Source organism: Typopeltis vanoorti, chromosome 17 (genome assembly GCF_054136105.1).
Source record: "Typopeltis vanoorti isolate ZY-2024b chromosome 17, IOZ_Tvanoo_1.0, whole genome shotgun sequence".
Lineage (NCBI taxonomy): Eukaryota > Metazoa > Arthropoda > Arachnida > Uropygi > Thelyphonidae > Typopeltis > Typopeltis vanoorti.
The window spans coordinates 9171193-9188346 of NC_143565.1; the positions used below are offsets into that span (position 1 = coordinate 9171193).

The 17154-nt window shown below is 37.4% G+C and overlaps 1 protein-coding gene across 5 annotated transcripts in view; it reads left to right on the forward strand.

Moving 5' to 3' along the window:
• Positions 1 to 17154, forward strand: part of LOC150097126 (regulator of G protein signaling 7-like) — a 145068-nt gene that overhangs the window by 64881 nt on the left and 63033 nt on the right. The gene's annotated exons all lie outside the window — the stretch shown is intronic.

Here is a 17154-nt window from a genome sequence, read left to right on the forward strand (position 1 = left end):
ACACCACCAGTATCAGACATCCAAACGAAAGAAGAAGAAAAAAAAAACAAAAAAACTGATCACTGACTTTAAAGAGTAATGCAGTGTGTGGGAGCACGAGCTGCCAGGTGCCAGAGATAACGATTTGTGGAAGGCGAAAGAGCATTTGGACATCTCGATCCTTCTCGGAATAGCACCGTCAAGTCGAATTGATAGATGACTCAGTTAGCTGTAATTACAACAGAAACAACTGAGGCTATGAGGCAACATAGCCGAGTCTGTTCTTTCAGCTACCTCCGTGTGAAACCTGTGGAAGAGTCTGCTTTGTATTAAACAGCACTGCGGAACTGCAACACCCCCGATTTTTCTCGATATATAAATATATTTATTAATTTATTTATATTTGCTTGTAATATTTAATTTTATCGTCAACAATCCTATACAATTCTCTTATTTTGTATAAAAAATAATAAAAATCCATCTTGTAGCACGTAGGAGGGCGCTAGCAGCACTGTGTTTACCACAGTTTCATGTTGCTACGCGCGCAAGCACACGCACGTCATAGTGAGATGCGAGCTATTAGCGTAATGCGGCACTGTCCGTCGCGCAGTTCCACTGTTGTTTATATACAGTTTGCTCCAGTAGTAGAGTGTTCGTAGTGCTTATCGTGTTTACTCCGTCTCTTTAAATATTTGGACATTACAATTAAAGACATAACATTTGTTATAGTTTTTATTTTAGAACATTATTGGGGTTATGATAATGGATTTTATTTTTAATAATTTTGAATTATACCAAACTATATAATTTTATCGATAATAAACAATATTTTTTCATGTTTAATTTTTTTTTAATTGTTACCATAATTTTGATATTTTATCCAAACACGTATACACTGTACTTACAGTGTGTATGTATATTTCGAAAGTTGCAGCACCCCCACGATTTCAAGCCACGAGCCGCCACTGGTATTAAATGAGATCCTCCCAGTCTTCTTGCATTTTTTTTTCGAAATAATTATTCTGATTTTTTTTTCCCGCTTACCGGATTTACTTCTCCATCTTCACTGACCCGAGCAAAAAAGTCTTCACCTGATCCACAATTAGAATTACGCCTTTTTTTTTTCTCCTAAAGATGTCTACATTATTTGTAGATATCTTTAGAATAAAAAAAAAAAGAAATCGCGCTCAATAAAAAAAAGTTTTTTGATTAAAATTTTAGGAATTTTATAGGAAATTCCTAAAATTTTAATCCCCAACATGTCTCAGTAGTATCCACTGACATTTTTAGGAGGTATGAGAAGCTCCCATTCTTTTTGATAGCTAACAAACTACAAATTCTGAAGGGAAAAAAATGACAGAAAGGACTTCTAGAAATCGCTTTACGATTGGAAAGGAGGGAGGGGATGCACGGAAGCAAACTTTTTTTAAAGAAAAGGTTTTTTGGAAGAGCATGTTCGCCATAGATTTTCAATAAGAATAAACTGAAGAATCAACGAAGTCAAATGAAAGGATAATCAGTTCACGTTTTCTTGTGCAAACCAAGAAGAAAGGGAAATTGCAATTCTTTCTTGATTCTTCACTTCCATTCAGAAGTTTCCGCAGCACAGTTTCCCTTTTGTTGAAGAGACTGTGTTCAAGTCTCGTGTAAGATGGGAAGAACCTATATTGGAACTTTTCAAATGAAGCTGAGTTACCCATTTTCATACGGAGTTGGTGGTTTTTCCCTCACAGACATTCAGGCGTTTTATTGCGAAACTGGCAAAGCATTTCCACAGCCTCATAGCCTTGGTATCGTCCTTCCTACTTAAAACCAAACAAAACAGTTGGAGGGATTTTACTTTGAACTTTGGCATTGCTGTCGCACACGACCTTCGATAATTCATATATTGATCAGCAACCCTTCTCGCTCCTTGCCCCCTCTTTTAAGAGTATTTTACATTTTTCTGTGTATGTTACTTCATTTTAACGAACAAGTCAGCTACAAGGGTTGCACTTAATATCAGCTTCAGTAATTGCTCGGATAGCTTCGACCACACAAGAGCGGTTTCTTCCGCACTGCCGACAACGTGAACTTCATCGTAAAAATGTACATCTGTCTATAGAACGCCTTGCCTGTTGACTTATGAAATAGTATGGCGAAGAAGAACATCCTCATATTCGGGACCAACATCACACGGTTTGTGTTGGACATCGTGATTGGCCATTTCCTGTCGACGAAGGCCTCCGCCAAGTTCCTGAGTTCCAGCCATCTCTTTAATCTAATCCTCATAACGTCTTTTGGTTCTTAGCTCTTTTCCATCTCTAAGCCATTCCGATATAATCTTTGTGTTTTCAGTGTTACTTCTTAAAGTATTGTCCACATTGACACGTGTATCTTTTCATGGCTGTTACAGTGTCTTTCACCTTAGTCGAAGCTCCAACTTAGTCTGAATCGTATTACCATCAATTTCCCCTCTGGACAGTCCGCAAATGGTCGATCAATTTTAAGGCAGATTGGGATGTCCTCTTTGAGTGTTATGGTATTTTCCACAGGCTCCCCAATGAAGTTCAATTTTTCGTCTAATTTCTTCCTCACAGCTTCGTTCACTGTGATGATTTTGCCCTGCGCAAAAATGGAAATTACCAGGTCAATTTTCTGGTGTTCTACATACACTAATTGTTTTTTGTTATGTATTTATTATACAATTTTTGCTTCGCCAATATTTATATTTAATTTTTTTTTCTTTTTTACTTTTGCATTCAGTTCAGTGACCAGAGTTTCTAAAAGAACATCAGCAAATCGTTATTTTTGCTTAAAATTTGAATTAAATGAGAATTTGAAGACATACAGGGAGATATGACTATAGTGTCTTTGCGGAAGCTGCGTAAATTTATACGAGTAGATCGCATGTTGAGAAATGGCCACCTGACTGATTGGAACATCGAGAAAACCAACGCACTTATTGGCAACAGGAGTGATGAAGTGATCCACATTTTCGTTGTGGATAACTTCGCTAGCTTCATGTTTAGTAAAAGTTCAGCTAGCGAAGTTACAACGAAAATTTTGAAGTGAATTGACGTGGCGCATGCAAACAAGCCTTCCAAAAGGTTTATCTTTCTCTGAATCATGCAAAATGCAGATGTTTGCATTTTATTTGGGAGTTGATTCAAAACGAAGATGCTACAGAAGAATATTTTTCTTTTCTTTATCTGCACGGTTTTCTTATTAACATACGAAGAATTAAACAGTATATCAGAAAAACCAATTCTGAAACATTTAAAAAAAAAATATTTTGCAGTTATTTCAAATGAGTTTCATGCTACTTTTTATAGCGTTTGTTACGTTTAGCCTATGCCAGATGTGTCTGTCCTGAGCCATTGATGCTGCATGACATTGGAAGCCAGTTCTATTAAGACCGTGTCTAATATTGTAATCTTATTGACAAAGCGAATTTCTTACATTTTGACAACATGGCAGAATCATCTTCCTGCCAATTATCTTCTTCCCAAAATGCTCCTTAAACATCAAAAGCATCTCGTCTCCAATTATCACTCTTATGCAATGTGCATGTCTGAGCTCCATAACACAAAACAGAGAGAACTTAGACTATTGTAAATTTGAAAGTTTTTTTTTTTTGATATTATGCTGCCTTTTCAAACTTTTCAAAAAAAAAAAGGTTTTTGAAAGCTCGTGCAGCTGTTCTTCCTGATCTTCTGTCCCCTTCATTCCTCACTTCACTAATATCAGACGCACAGCTACCAAGATAACCGAAGTGGGTGAATTGCTCTGTAGCAAATTCTTTAAGAAAGACAGAGGACTCATCTTCATCACCTGATTTCATTAATTTCGTTTTCTAAATATTATTATTTTTATTATTATTATCATATGGGCACCTCCATGCAGCCTAAAGACTCATTGCGGGAGATCCAATCTATTCACACAATCTATCATAGCTCTCCTTGAACCCATTAACAGACCAAGCGCTTAAAACTGACTCTGGCAACCCATTCCACTCATTCACCACTCTCCAAGCAAAAAATCTAGTCCTCACCTCACAATCCTACTGACCATACTTTTATTCAACTTCCAATGATGACCCCTTGTTCTGGTCCCTCTAGCCAAATGCTGAAACATGTCCCCTGCATCTCCCCTATAAAATCCTTTAAGCAACTTAAATGTTTCTATCATATCCCCATATTGATAATCAAACCTAGTTGACTCTCAGCACTATCAATTTCAGCCATTAACGAGTTCGTTCTTCGTTTGTGAAAAAAGGTCAAATCATCAGCATTATCCAGGTCAGATGAATGCTCGAATATTTTTAGATCACTTTAATCTTTAGTTCTTCTCTTGCAGATTCATCACAAAATCAATTACAAGACTGAGTACGGCAAGTGATTGGACAGACACAACCCTGTCTTGCTCCATTAAACCACTCAAGATGTTCTTTATCGCATTTAACGCAGGCCTTGCTGTCATTATATAAAGCAGTTATAAGTCTAGTATGTTTATAAGGTATCGCAGAAGCTCTTACAGTCTTCGTTAAATTTTCCCTATCAGCTGAATCAAATGCCTTTTTGAAGTCAACAAAGCACGCGATTAGAGGTTTCCGAAATTCTTAACATTCCTCAAGGATCTGCTTCAGAGAAAATATTTGGTTCTATACAGGTTCTGCCTCTTCTGAATCCACTTTGCTCTTCAACCAGGTTCTTAATACTGTTGAGTACATCAACACTAATCGCCCGATAATTCTCACACACGCTGTGCAACTCCTTTCTTAAAAATGGACACTGTTATACTTCGGGTGACTTTTCCACTTTGATTGAAACTACCAGTCACCGAAGTCACTATTCTCTTCTCGCCTATCTTTACCATTTCTGCAGTAATCTCACCATATTCTGGTGACATACAAATAAATCCTCCAACGCCTTTTATTTCCCAAAGGAGCAGATGAGCTATTTTAGCCCGAATTGGCTTTCTGAAGACTTAGGCTTCACCATTACTCAATTTCCATCAGCTGGCCCAAGACCATCAATGATTTTCATAGGTATTCAGGGAGAACAATGCGGCAGATGCTGCCATCTTGTGACCTAACCTTAACTATGTATAATATTGTCTGAAATAGTCTTAATTTTCTCGTGATAGTTGATTTTCTCGTGTTGCATGATTAAAAGTCGGATTTCCGGGAAATGAAAAATCCTGCTTGCCCGTGCTTCAGACCGACTAATTCTGGAACCGGTCGAAGAAATCTTAAAAGTTCTATTCATACTGTTGTAGACAAGCTCTTTCATGGCACCTGAGCAACTCATCCTGGTAAATTCCGGCATTTGTCCGTTTCCGTGTTAACGGCGACAGTGAAAGAACCTTGAGGTGCATTTTCTAATTGAGGTGCATTTTCTAAGCGTGTGCTCCTAACAAGTGTGGTATGTTCCAGTGGATCACATAATACTTGCCCATTTGTTATTAATTAGATCATAATCAATCAGTTCTTGTGCATACCTTCGTGTACTTGTAAATATCTTCATGCACGAAATAATTGTTGGCTATTCTCAGTTCATTAGCTGACCCAACTGAAGGAGTCTGTCACCAATGTCACTGCAGTTACCAATGCCAAATGGTCCAGTAACTCCTGCGAAGTAACTGAAACCAGTGCCAACCTTGGCATTCATATCATCCAAAATAACATTTGAGACAATTCACCGAAAATTTTAACTTTTCGAAAATGTTATGTTAAAAGTGACCCATTTAGAACAAATACCGAACAGTGCAGAGTGAGATAGCAATGCTACCTTAATAGGGAATAATTATAGACCAATATCGTTTCTTGTTGTCTTTCTTGTCCGATATCTGTTTCATGTCTGTTCATGGGACTAATTTGCCTGTTTCAGGGAGGAAAATCCCAGCCTACGCAGGCTCCATTATTATTATTGTTGCTAGTAGTAATATGCGACTTCAATACAGCAATTATTATGGAATGAATAAATGTTTCAAATAGCGAATCTGAATCAGCTATTGAAACTTTTACAAGAAAATGTCGAATCGTTCCAGTTCAGCTGTATTCGGGGCGACAAAGAAATCACGTGTCCAAATTGTGTATTACAAAAACTCTCTGACTTAGCGGAATTAGTAGAAGTAGCATGTACAAGAAGCTGTCTGCATGGCTCAGTTTTTCTTCTAAATGGATCACTTTTATCATAACATTTTCGAAAAAAGTTTCGAAATGATATCAGCAATTCTGCTTTGGCTGGATCAATTTGATGAAATGTTAGTTAAAATTTTCGGTGAATTATTTTTTCGATGTTTTGCATTTTCGACGAATTCGACGAATTGTCTTTCGATTGACTGTTTTTTCGATGAATTTTCATGGAACATTTCGTTATATCCCATTTTTTTGTCCATCTCACTTCCTGTAGAGCAAGAATCTCCCACTTCTACCCATGAAAAACTTGATGTGAGAACATCAAGCAAAAAAAAGTCCATTGAGGGTCCTTCTGTTCCACACCCTTATGGAAAGGAGTGTGTTTTCGAGGTCTGAGGAAGAATTGTTTGTTTGAGGGCCAAGCCAAATCAACCTTCTAATTCAGGTATGAGTCAATAACCCCTCTTCCGACTTCCTTCAGCTCAATGAAGTCACATAAACCAGCTCCAGTCTCTGCAAATATGATTAATGCGGGCGATATCGAAACTTGGGTTTTCATTTTTCATTCTACAAAGCAGACTGGTCCGCTAAAGAACCCACTGAGTTGAATGTAGTGGCCTTATAGTTTAGTTGCTTCACTCATGGTTCGAACTAACTCAACATAACCCTACTGTCATCTACGGACTGGCTACAATTTCTGGAAATTTGAACTCCGACGCAAAGGATATGTATACTTTTATAACCTTCCTCCCAAACTACGTAACAAATAGATAGTTCCTCTATGTATTCATTTCTCGTGAATAGCGTTATTTTACGCCTGCTCCTATAATAAATATTATTAAATATTATAGAACGACCTGTGGAAGTCGAGTTTTGAAAGAGGTTTTTTAAACCTTTCATGAACCTCCAACTTAAAATTTACAAAACTGTGATGACTAACTCTAGTAATGATAAGAAAACACAAAACCTTGGAAAGAAAGAACGATAAATGCAAAGGATACAGATGAAAGAGCTCAGGTGGACAAATGGAGTTACAAAGAAAGAAAGATCAAAGTCGAAATGAAGACATACGAGCTCTTCGTCTAGTGTAAGAAACACGTCTCAGAAGGGGTGGGGTGGACTTGCACAGAGGAGGGATAATGAGGAGAGTCAATTAGGAAAGTGCTTAATAGAACGGCGAAAGGAGAGCGTCCGTGGGAAAGGTCAAGAAGAAGATGTCGGGCGCGCCTTAAGGAAGATTCATGAAGAAAGTGGAAGCGACAGGAAAAGATGCCGAAGAGAAGTTAAAACGGAGGAAAACAGCGTCGAACCATAAGAATAAACCGAAATAATAATAAAATAATTAATTGCTAAAATCTTTCTTGAGTACCTATTAATAATTCTCAATGTTAAAATGGCTTCCTGATCTTAAGGGGTGTTTAAAAATCGTGCAATGAGTTTAATGAGAATTCGGATGATCGCGTACTTCTCCGTAGCCCTAAGGTCATCTTGCTTGACACCATTCTAAATTCGCCTTCATTTTTCTCGTAGGCAGCAGGGGTTATCGTTATTGCTTTACCATTTCTGCAGTGTGGATTTTATTTTTGGTGTTGTTGTGACAGGACTGAGTTTAGGAAAGTGGGTGTGGCATCTGAACAATACATGTGAAGCGAACCTATGCCCAACACGGTTCCAATGTTTGCTAAGCTGCAAAGTGTGTCAAAGTATTTATTTCTTTTAGTTGTTTAGTAAAGTCTCCGGAGCTCAGTCAATATAGAAAAAGTCCTTTCGCCGGAAAGACCTGGGTTCGATTCCCGTCCATGACGTGAGGTCTCTTTCGATTAAAGGTGAGTTAGCTGGTCTCATACGGAGGTAGGGTGTTTTCTCACCCAGAAACTCGACCTTTTCGTCCCTCAGAACAGGCAAACAGGCCTGTGAACACACACGGATCTGCAGTCAAAAAATACATATTTAATCTCTCATTAGAAGGGCTCAACCAGTCCTAATGGACAGTGGAGGAAATGGAGAACCACACACGAATAAATAAATAAGGTTGTTTATTGTGAAATGTATATTTTATTTTTTTTATTATTAGACTTGTGTTCAACTTTTGTTTAGTAACATTTGTTGCTTAAGATGATTTTTTACATAGCTAAGTAATCAGTCTATGAAGAACTGCTACTGTAAGATTACACGTACGATTATCCAGTATTCTGTGCTATAATATAAAATTTAAAATAAAACGATATTTGTAATTACGATGTCATACTGACTTCACAGGCTTCATGTTTTCATTTAGTCCTAATAACATCATTAGCAGTTTCAAACAACCCAACACTGTTTTTACATGTTCGTCCAATCTTTAAATTGCGAATGCGGTAAGCACCTAAAGACCATCATCAAATTCGGATGATGCTATGACAGTAATGATGTAAACATTTTCCTGTAACACCAACTTCCTGCTGACAATTTTTCTCCAAATTGGTTTTTGTCAGGATTTCAATTTTGTCAAATCTCTGGTCTTCTAAGACTGTGCTTTTTAAACTGTAATTCCTCAAAACCCAAGGGATCGGCGAAAACTTAAGAATCTCCAGAGCACTGGATTCACGTAATTTCTAAAAAAAAAAAAAAAAAATGGGAGAAACACTTCATTTTTAATTAAATTAAGAGTTATGTTATTTTCGATTTGTAATATTATGTTTTTTAGATTGAAGTATTTCGCAAATAACAATTTATTCTTTTCCGATAATTTTTATGAAATTTTTCACAGCGGCTCCACGAAAAAGAAATATCTTATGGAGGATTCAACAGTCTCCAAAAGTGTTCAAAAACACTGTTATGAGGCAACTAGTTCATCTGGATCATGGTCAACTCTAAATCTTTTTTTCCTAGCAATAAACACCTGTTAGCTAACTTTTTCGTTCTCCTTCTTGACTGTTAATAGCGTTAAGGTCCATCATAATATCCTCGTTTTTAATATGATATTGCTATTGATGCCACCTGTTCACGCCGCCTCTAATCTTTCTCAGGACTCTCATATCTGCGGTCTCTAGTCTTTGGTCAAGTGTTTTACTTCTTAGCCAGCTCTCGGATGCATAAGTTCAAACTGGTTTGAACACTGTCTTGTATACAGCTAATTTAGTGTTCCGACTAATTTCTCTCTTATTCCATATGAATTTATTCAATTGACTTCCCACCATACCAGCTTTGCTGATTCTGTTGTCTATTTCCATATTTAATTTACCATCTTCACTAAAAATCGTGCCCAAGTAGCTGAAATGTTTTACTTGTTCTATAGGTTCTCCATTCACAACGCAGTTGACATTTTCAATGTTTCTGTCTATTTTCATCGTCTTTGTCTTTTTATTGCTGACCTTCCTACCATATCTATTACAACAGTTGTTCAATTTAGTCAGGGAATCTTGCAAACTTGTAGCAGATTAATTTAGAAGTATAACATCATCCGCATAAAGTAAAGAGCTGAGTTTAATGTCTCCAGTTGTGATATTGAATGATGAACGATAAACAGTGGAGATAGTCAAAGGCATCTTTGTCTTTCACCTACTTTTACAAAAACCATTTTACACCTGAAAGCGTACACGCGAAAATTCTCGCTAAAGTAAATTTTGTAGTCAAGGTTGGCAGCAGTCATGTTAAACTGTGGTTAGCGAAAAGGAAACAACCTTGATGACTTATTGTGGATGTACATTTGAGAAAGGAGAAAGTCAAACCCCCATTCGCAGACTCCAACTTGTTATCGCTCTTACATTGCATTTGGAGAAACAAAAGCAAAAAATATTTTTGAACACTTTGCAAAGAGGAGTGCATTTTCCATGCTGCATGATATATTTCAGGACTCTTTTATATTAAATTTAAATGTAATTAAATATATGTTTCTATTTAATTAAATCACATGGACTCGTGTAAATATATGAACCAACAATTTACCAGTTTCTTCTTTCTTTGCAAATACCCTGGCATTTTAAGAAATAAGAATTTTTTACTGAAAGTGGGATCACAAAATATTCCCCAGTGGTGGAACTTTTGACTTTTCTACATCTGATTTCTTAGACGAAACGAACTTCGGTTTGTGAAGACATCTCCAATGGGGATAGGCTATAATGAAAGATTAAAGAACAAATGGAAAAAGCATTTGCGTAGAAGATATTGGTTAGCTCAGAAGCGACAAATCATTTTTTTATCCGGATCCGAGCAGTTTATGTGCTGAACTCTATTTGAGTGTGTTGGCTTAAAATAACGATCTATGAAACTGAGTAATGTCATCAAGAAAGAAACCTACTTTGCTATGCACAGCCTAGACGTTTACATGCATAGCTGTCCTGGTCTACGTACATTAGTTTGCCAGGGGGTTCGTTTTTCGTGTCAAGAACATTAAAGAAAAATTAAAATGACGCAATATCACATACGAATTATAACTCTTTTAGCTAATTGTGTTCAGGTCATCAGAGGACCCTAAAAGTACAAATGCGTAACTCCACACTTTCTGTTTTATATATTTTATTTAATGAATGCCATGCCTAATAATAAATTCATAGACGAAATTTTAAACACATGTAAAGAATAGGATCTCTCCGTATTCGTGGTCGAAGGTAGTAGCTTTTCAGACACGTTCGAATATTTCATTCGTATGCAGTTAGGCCATAGAACGCGATGGCTTCATTAGCCGATTAATCACCACACCGGTTATTCTTTGAGCAATGTCGCTGTCGTTTTCTTTCCTTTTTCAAATGCTTCTGGAATCAGCACTTTCCTGCCAATTAGATGCTCTTCACAAAATGCATCAGCAATTATAAGATTTATTTTCTCCTTCCATACACAAATTATTCCTGAACTCAGTATGGATGGATGGATTTTTGGAACTCTTTGAAAAAATTGTCATCTCATTCAAATGCTCGTTCCACCCCATAATTTGTAGGGTGGAACAAATGAGTGGAACGTGTCAAAATTATTATAATGAATAATTTTAACACCCGGCTTTACGGAATTTAATAAAATTACGAAATTGGAAAGGGTGTTTAAGGATCAAAGCTGTATAACTGAGAGGAGATCCCCACATAGCCTTTACAGGAATGCGGAGAACCAACCAGGGCTTCTGACCTAATGCCCAATCTTCACCTTCCCATGGTGCACCCTGTTAGGTATCTACCAGGATACTAAACGAACGAGGATGGGCTGGCAATTTGTGATTTAGTCTCCCTAACTGTATTCTTATTGGCTTAAACCACAATTTAAAACGATAGTACAACGACAGACTATGATGTTGTTGATAGTGATGTTTTCTCCCTAGTGCAGGACACCAGACTGTACAGAGGATTTGAAATTGGACGTGATCACCATTTAGTCTTAAACAGGATAAAATTGAATTTCATATGGAAAATAAGAACATGTAAGAAAGTTTTAAAGCGAATAAAAGTTGAGCAGCTCTCAGATGTGAACTGAAGACTAAAATACACAAAACTTATTCAAGAAAAAAACGAAAGAGTTTGAGAAAATAGAAACCAAACCTTGGAGATTCAGTGGCAAATCTTGAAGAAAACATTGATTGATTCAGACAGAGAGGCATGTGGTGAGGTTGTCTGCAAAGATAGAAAAATCAGAACTCCATGGTGGACATAGGAAGTTAAAGGCAGTGAAGGAAAAGAAAAAAACAAAAGTTCCTGGCAAATAAATTAATTTGTGCTCTTAGGGAATATACAGAGACAAATATAAGAAAGCTAAACACTGTGTAAAACTAGCTAAACAAAAGTCATGGGAAGACTTTGACAAGAACATAGAAAATAAATATCAAGAAGGTGGCAAGATATTCTTGAGGTTGTTCAAAAAGTTCAGAAATTGAGGAAAAGTGCTGTAAATGGAATTAGAGATGATAAAGGTGACATGAAAACAGGAGAAAAAGATATCCTTGAAGTATGGAGTGAGTACTTTGAAAAATTGCTAAACGAAGCAAACAGATAGCACAGTAGTAAAAAACACTAACCAGGCATGCAATCAGGAATTCATATCCTTACTTGAAGTAGAAAAAGCCATTAAAAGTCTGAAATGTGGAAAGGCAGGCAGGAGTAGATGATATTCGACCAGAAATGCTGAAGTATGGTGGTATAAAAATCTTACAGTGGCTGCACTGCATAGTTCAGAAAGCCTGGACAGAGGGACGAATTCCCAATCATTGGAGTAGAGCTCTCATAGTACCCATATATAAAAAGGGAAATAAAACTGAATGTGAGAATTACAGAGGTATTTCCCTATTGAGTAAGATATACGCAAATATACTTGAGAAACGGTTGAGAAGGATTGTGGAAGAGAAGCTTGGTGAGGAACAAGCTTGATTCAGGCCAAATAGAGGCTGTCTGGATCAAAATTTCACATTATGACAAATAGTTTAGAAATTGTGGGAATATAACAAAGATCTGTATTTAAGTTTTGTAGATCTGGAAAAGGCATATGACAAGGTGCCAAGAGAGGAGCTGTTCAATACGCTACTGTTATATGGTGTCAATGGGGCATTATATCAAGCAATACTTAGTCTTTATTTGAGTTGTAAGTCAGCAGTTAGAATTAAAGGAAGTACAGGAAGATGGTTTAATGTTAAATCTGGTATGAGACAAGGATGTTCATTATCCCAACTGTTATTATAGCAATTGGGATAATGAACATCTTCATAATGCGATCCATATTATCTATATGGATCGCATTATGAAGGAAAGTGGTATTAAATCTGATATCAAAATTAGAGGTGTTAATCGCAGCTCTTTGCTTTATGCAGATGATGTTATACTTCTAAATAAATCCACTACATATATGGTATGAAGGTCAGCAATAAAAAGACAAAGACAATGAAAATTGGTATTTTCATTGTCTTTGAAAAGAAGTATTGAAAATATCAATTACATTCTGAATGGAGAACCTATAGAACAAGTAAAACATTTCAGCTACTTAGGCATGATTTTTACTGAAGATGGTAAATTAAATATGTAAATAGACAACAGAATCAGCAAAGCTGGTATGGTAGGAAGTCAATTGAATAAATTCATATGGAATAAGAGAGAAATTAGTCGGAACACTAAATTAGCTGTATACAAAACAGTGTTCAAACCAGTTTTAACTTATGGATCTGAGAGCTGGGTCAGAAGTAAAAACATTTGACCAAAGACTGGAGACTGCAGATATGAGAGTCCTGAGAAAGATTAGGGCGTGAACAGATGGAATCAATCTCAATATCATATTAAAAACGAGGATATTAGGAACGAACATGATATTTTCAGCATCCAGGAATGCATTAGCAGAGCTAATCTCTGGAGAGGAAAGATTAGCAAAACAAGTGTTCCCTGCCCAGCTGGCAGGAAAAATACCCAGAGGGAGATCAATATATTGGTGGGTCGATACAGTAAAATGTGCTTTAGAAGGTAAAAATATAAGATCTGATAATGTTAGAGCCTTGAGAGGTAACAGACTGATTTGGAAGAAAATTGTAGATAGGAAGTTAATAATGATGTAATTTTTCAAGTTGTACTATCATAATATCCTGTACATCCCTTGAGAATACATGTCAGGAATTTGATAATGATGAAAATTGGAAGACACAAGGTGTCCGTTGGTTTCTGTTTTAGTTGCAATGAATTTATTATTTTGCTTATCAAAATCTCGAAGTGTTATTATTAATTTCGTACCTTGCTCATCAATTGTTATGTTGTTTCAGTCGAACCCTTTTGAAAGCAAAATTAGACAGAATTGTGTCTTGAGTACAAGAGCCAAAAACGTCATATTATAAACATGCTCCGGGTTCATTTCTTGAGATAATTAAATCTTTTATACAAGAATTCTGTTTAGTAAATGCATTAATTTCATGATTATTCGTTTTCTTGTTCGTATTGGTGACAGAGCATTAAAATATTTTTCCTAGGAATGTTAACACGGAGGAACACAGGCGCAGAGTGGATGATACTTGGCTCTGACTTGACTCCATTGTCTGTTACTTCACTGGTAGGTGATTTTCTTCATTTAGGTGGAAGGAGAATCACAGGTTAGCGTGAAATCACCTTCCATCTTAATATAAGTCTGAAATGGCTTGAAAATTGTTCCACATTTGGACTCTAGAGCAGGGTTTCTGGACTATGTAACATTTAACCCAACAGTACTAACAGTAATGTTGGACTACGTCCATCCTGATTATAGAAATTTTTTCTTCACTTGAAAATTATGTCTTGCTGACTCTAGGACTCCATGTATTAAGGATGATTATCGACATACCTCTGGATGAGTGCTTGATGAAAGGACACTGGTACGAATTCCTTGGCTGAACAAAGGAGTTGAACTTTAATGTTGCCTCATTGCTCCATCGACTGAATGTTACACCATTCAGTCGCTGGAGCTGCATTACAAGAATCTAAACATGTTTCCTCTCAACATCAACGAATCAATAATAGGACCCGCTCCTGTATTCGAATGTATAGATTTAATTATGACAAAAGTCAATGCTCTGCCGACGAGTTCATGCAACTCAGGGAAGAAGTGATGACAAGAATTGCCAGAGCAGCTTTTCAGAGTATAGACACTTTGGTTCATGTTGCTCAATGTTGCTGTTACGCACGTGGAATACGTGTCAGAAGATGAATGGCGGTAGTGTGGGTTACAGAGAATAGGTTGAAGTTGGATAGTAGTAGTAGTAGTAGAATTCCACTATAGAACTGACATTGGATTGAGGAAGCCTGACTTTGTAGTAAAGGAAGGAGACGATTTGTCGTTATCGACGGAGAAGTTGTAGGTGCTGGGAAACCACTAACTGTTTTCCATCACGAGAAATCTGCGTACTGTTCTGAAAACCAAAACCTTCTGCGGCTACATCATGAAGAGCTCCACGTCGTACCCAAATTTACCTCTGCAACTGGATCCTGTATAAAGGTGTGTGGTGTCAGCGACGTTATATGGACTTACTAAGCATTGGACCCTCTCAGGCTGATTTCAAGATACTCTCTGCGTGCCTTACAGCACGCACACACTGGCGGCATGGAGGACTTACCAGAGAATATCTTTTTCTTGTTCTGCATGTGGAAAGATGTTATGCAGCACTGCTTTTGAAGTGAGAAAAATGAAATTAAATAAACTTTACAGCCCTTCATAAGGAAGGCTCACATTCCCTCTCTCCTTAAACCTATGAGAGTTTATTTCCTCCTCCCTATAGGCTTTGATTTTTGTTTAGCATATCGCTAAAATAATATCGCCGCATCATGTTAATCTCTCTTCCAATCTCTCAGTTACAAGATTTTCATCTTCATTTACTAAAACCCTTAATTTGACTGCTTCTGTAACTCTCACATTTTGTTTTCCTTTTCTGTTACCACTTGTTCTTCCACTTTAATCACTTCTTTTGCTGTTCTTCCATTACATCTCGAAACATTTCCCATTCCTCACGTGCATTATGCGTAGTCAGCTCATGGGCCTTGGACCCAAAGTCGTGGTTTACTTGAGTCTATTTCAATGTCCACAATTTCATCTTTCTATCTCCTTTTTTGTCACATTTATTTTCTTTAGACAGCTTGACGGTGGCTATAAGAAGCCTGAGATCTCCATCCGAAGTTACAGAGGGCAATACTTTGATTTGTAAGACTGCACCATTCTTTATCAATGACGAAATGATCTATTATTGACTGTCTTTTCTTAGACTGCTTCTAATTTTGAGATCATTTCTGATGCAAAAAACTAACACCCTTTTTCCTTCCTCATTTCTTTGACCAAACCCGAATGGGTTTAAGATCTCCTGAGATGATTACATCTTATTTTGAATAACGCCGTCCAACTGTTCCTCGAATAATGTCTTTTCCTCCATCTAAACCTTGTTGCGGTGCATACACCTGAATAAGTGAGATTCGTTTTCATTACGTTCAAATACAAACTTCATTTTCTACCAATAATTCCATCATACTCTTTGAATCTCTCATTCGATTGGCATCCACTTCTTTCCAAAACAAAACAAACACTAACTTTTCTTCTTTATATTCAATATATTCAATGTTTCTATTCGCAGTTCCCTTTCCAGTTCAGGTTGTTTACTCTTTATATCCTTTTTGTTTCCTTTTAGCTTAAATAAATCCACTGCAGTATGTTGGACTAATCGCAGCTTCGCCAGAACGTTCAGCATTTCTAATGAATTTCCACCATCACACGTCCCTTATTACTTCCACTACTGTCCGCGAGGTTAGCCCAGTGGCTGTGCGCTTCGAACCATATGCCTGGGGAAGGAGTGTCCTAGGTTCGATTCCCGTCGGTGACGTGAGGAGCTTAAGGATCTTCCTAGCTATAGCCAAGTTAGCCGGTCTTGGGCGTGGACAGCAGGGTTTTTCCGCCAGTCTATCTGGGGTTTATCATCCTGCAAACAGGCAAACCGTCCCGCTAACACACGCAGCTACAGTCACAGGATATAGTATTTAATCCCTCATTAGGAGGGCTCAACCTAAGGGGGCGGTTGAGGAACGGGGGAACCTCACAGGAATGAAATAAAATTTCCACTACCGCCTCATCTGTTCTTTTGGAGTGAGCAAGATCTTTGTTCTAAATCATGAAAAATGCGAGGTTCCCTTTTTCATTTTTGTAATCATTATAACGACAGCGTCTGCGCAAATCTTTACTACGAAGACGCTTCGTCTTCTTGACGTGATCATGTGCAGGATTCACTGACGAATGATTAGAGAAATGAATTCTGCCTTGAATCACTTCAACAGTGAAACCAAACAATTTGTCATCCGATTGAGGTCAGATTTATCGTTGATGTGTCGGTACCAATTCCGAAAAGGAATTAATACTCAAATATTTTCAAATGAAGTCGGGTTACTCGTTCTCCGACGGAGGTGAAAGGGTGTTTAACTTCGAAAAGCTTTTTCCTCCGCAATGGCCTCGTCATCAGTTCGAACTAACACTAACCCGAAACATTCCGACAAATGCGCAGCCTCCACCTTTGCTTCCGCCTTCCCCCCCCCCGTCATTCGTTCGACGATTTCTTACGTAAAGTCTCCTTGGAATGCTACTCAAGGTGAAGCCGTTCCCCCTCAACGTGAGAACTC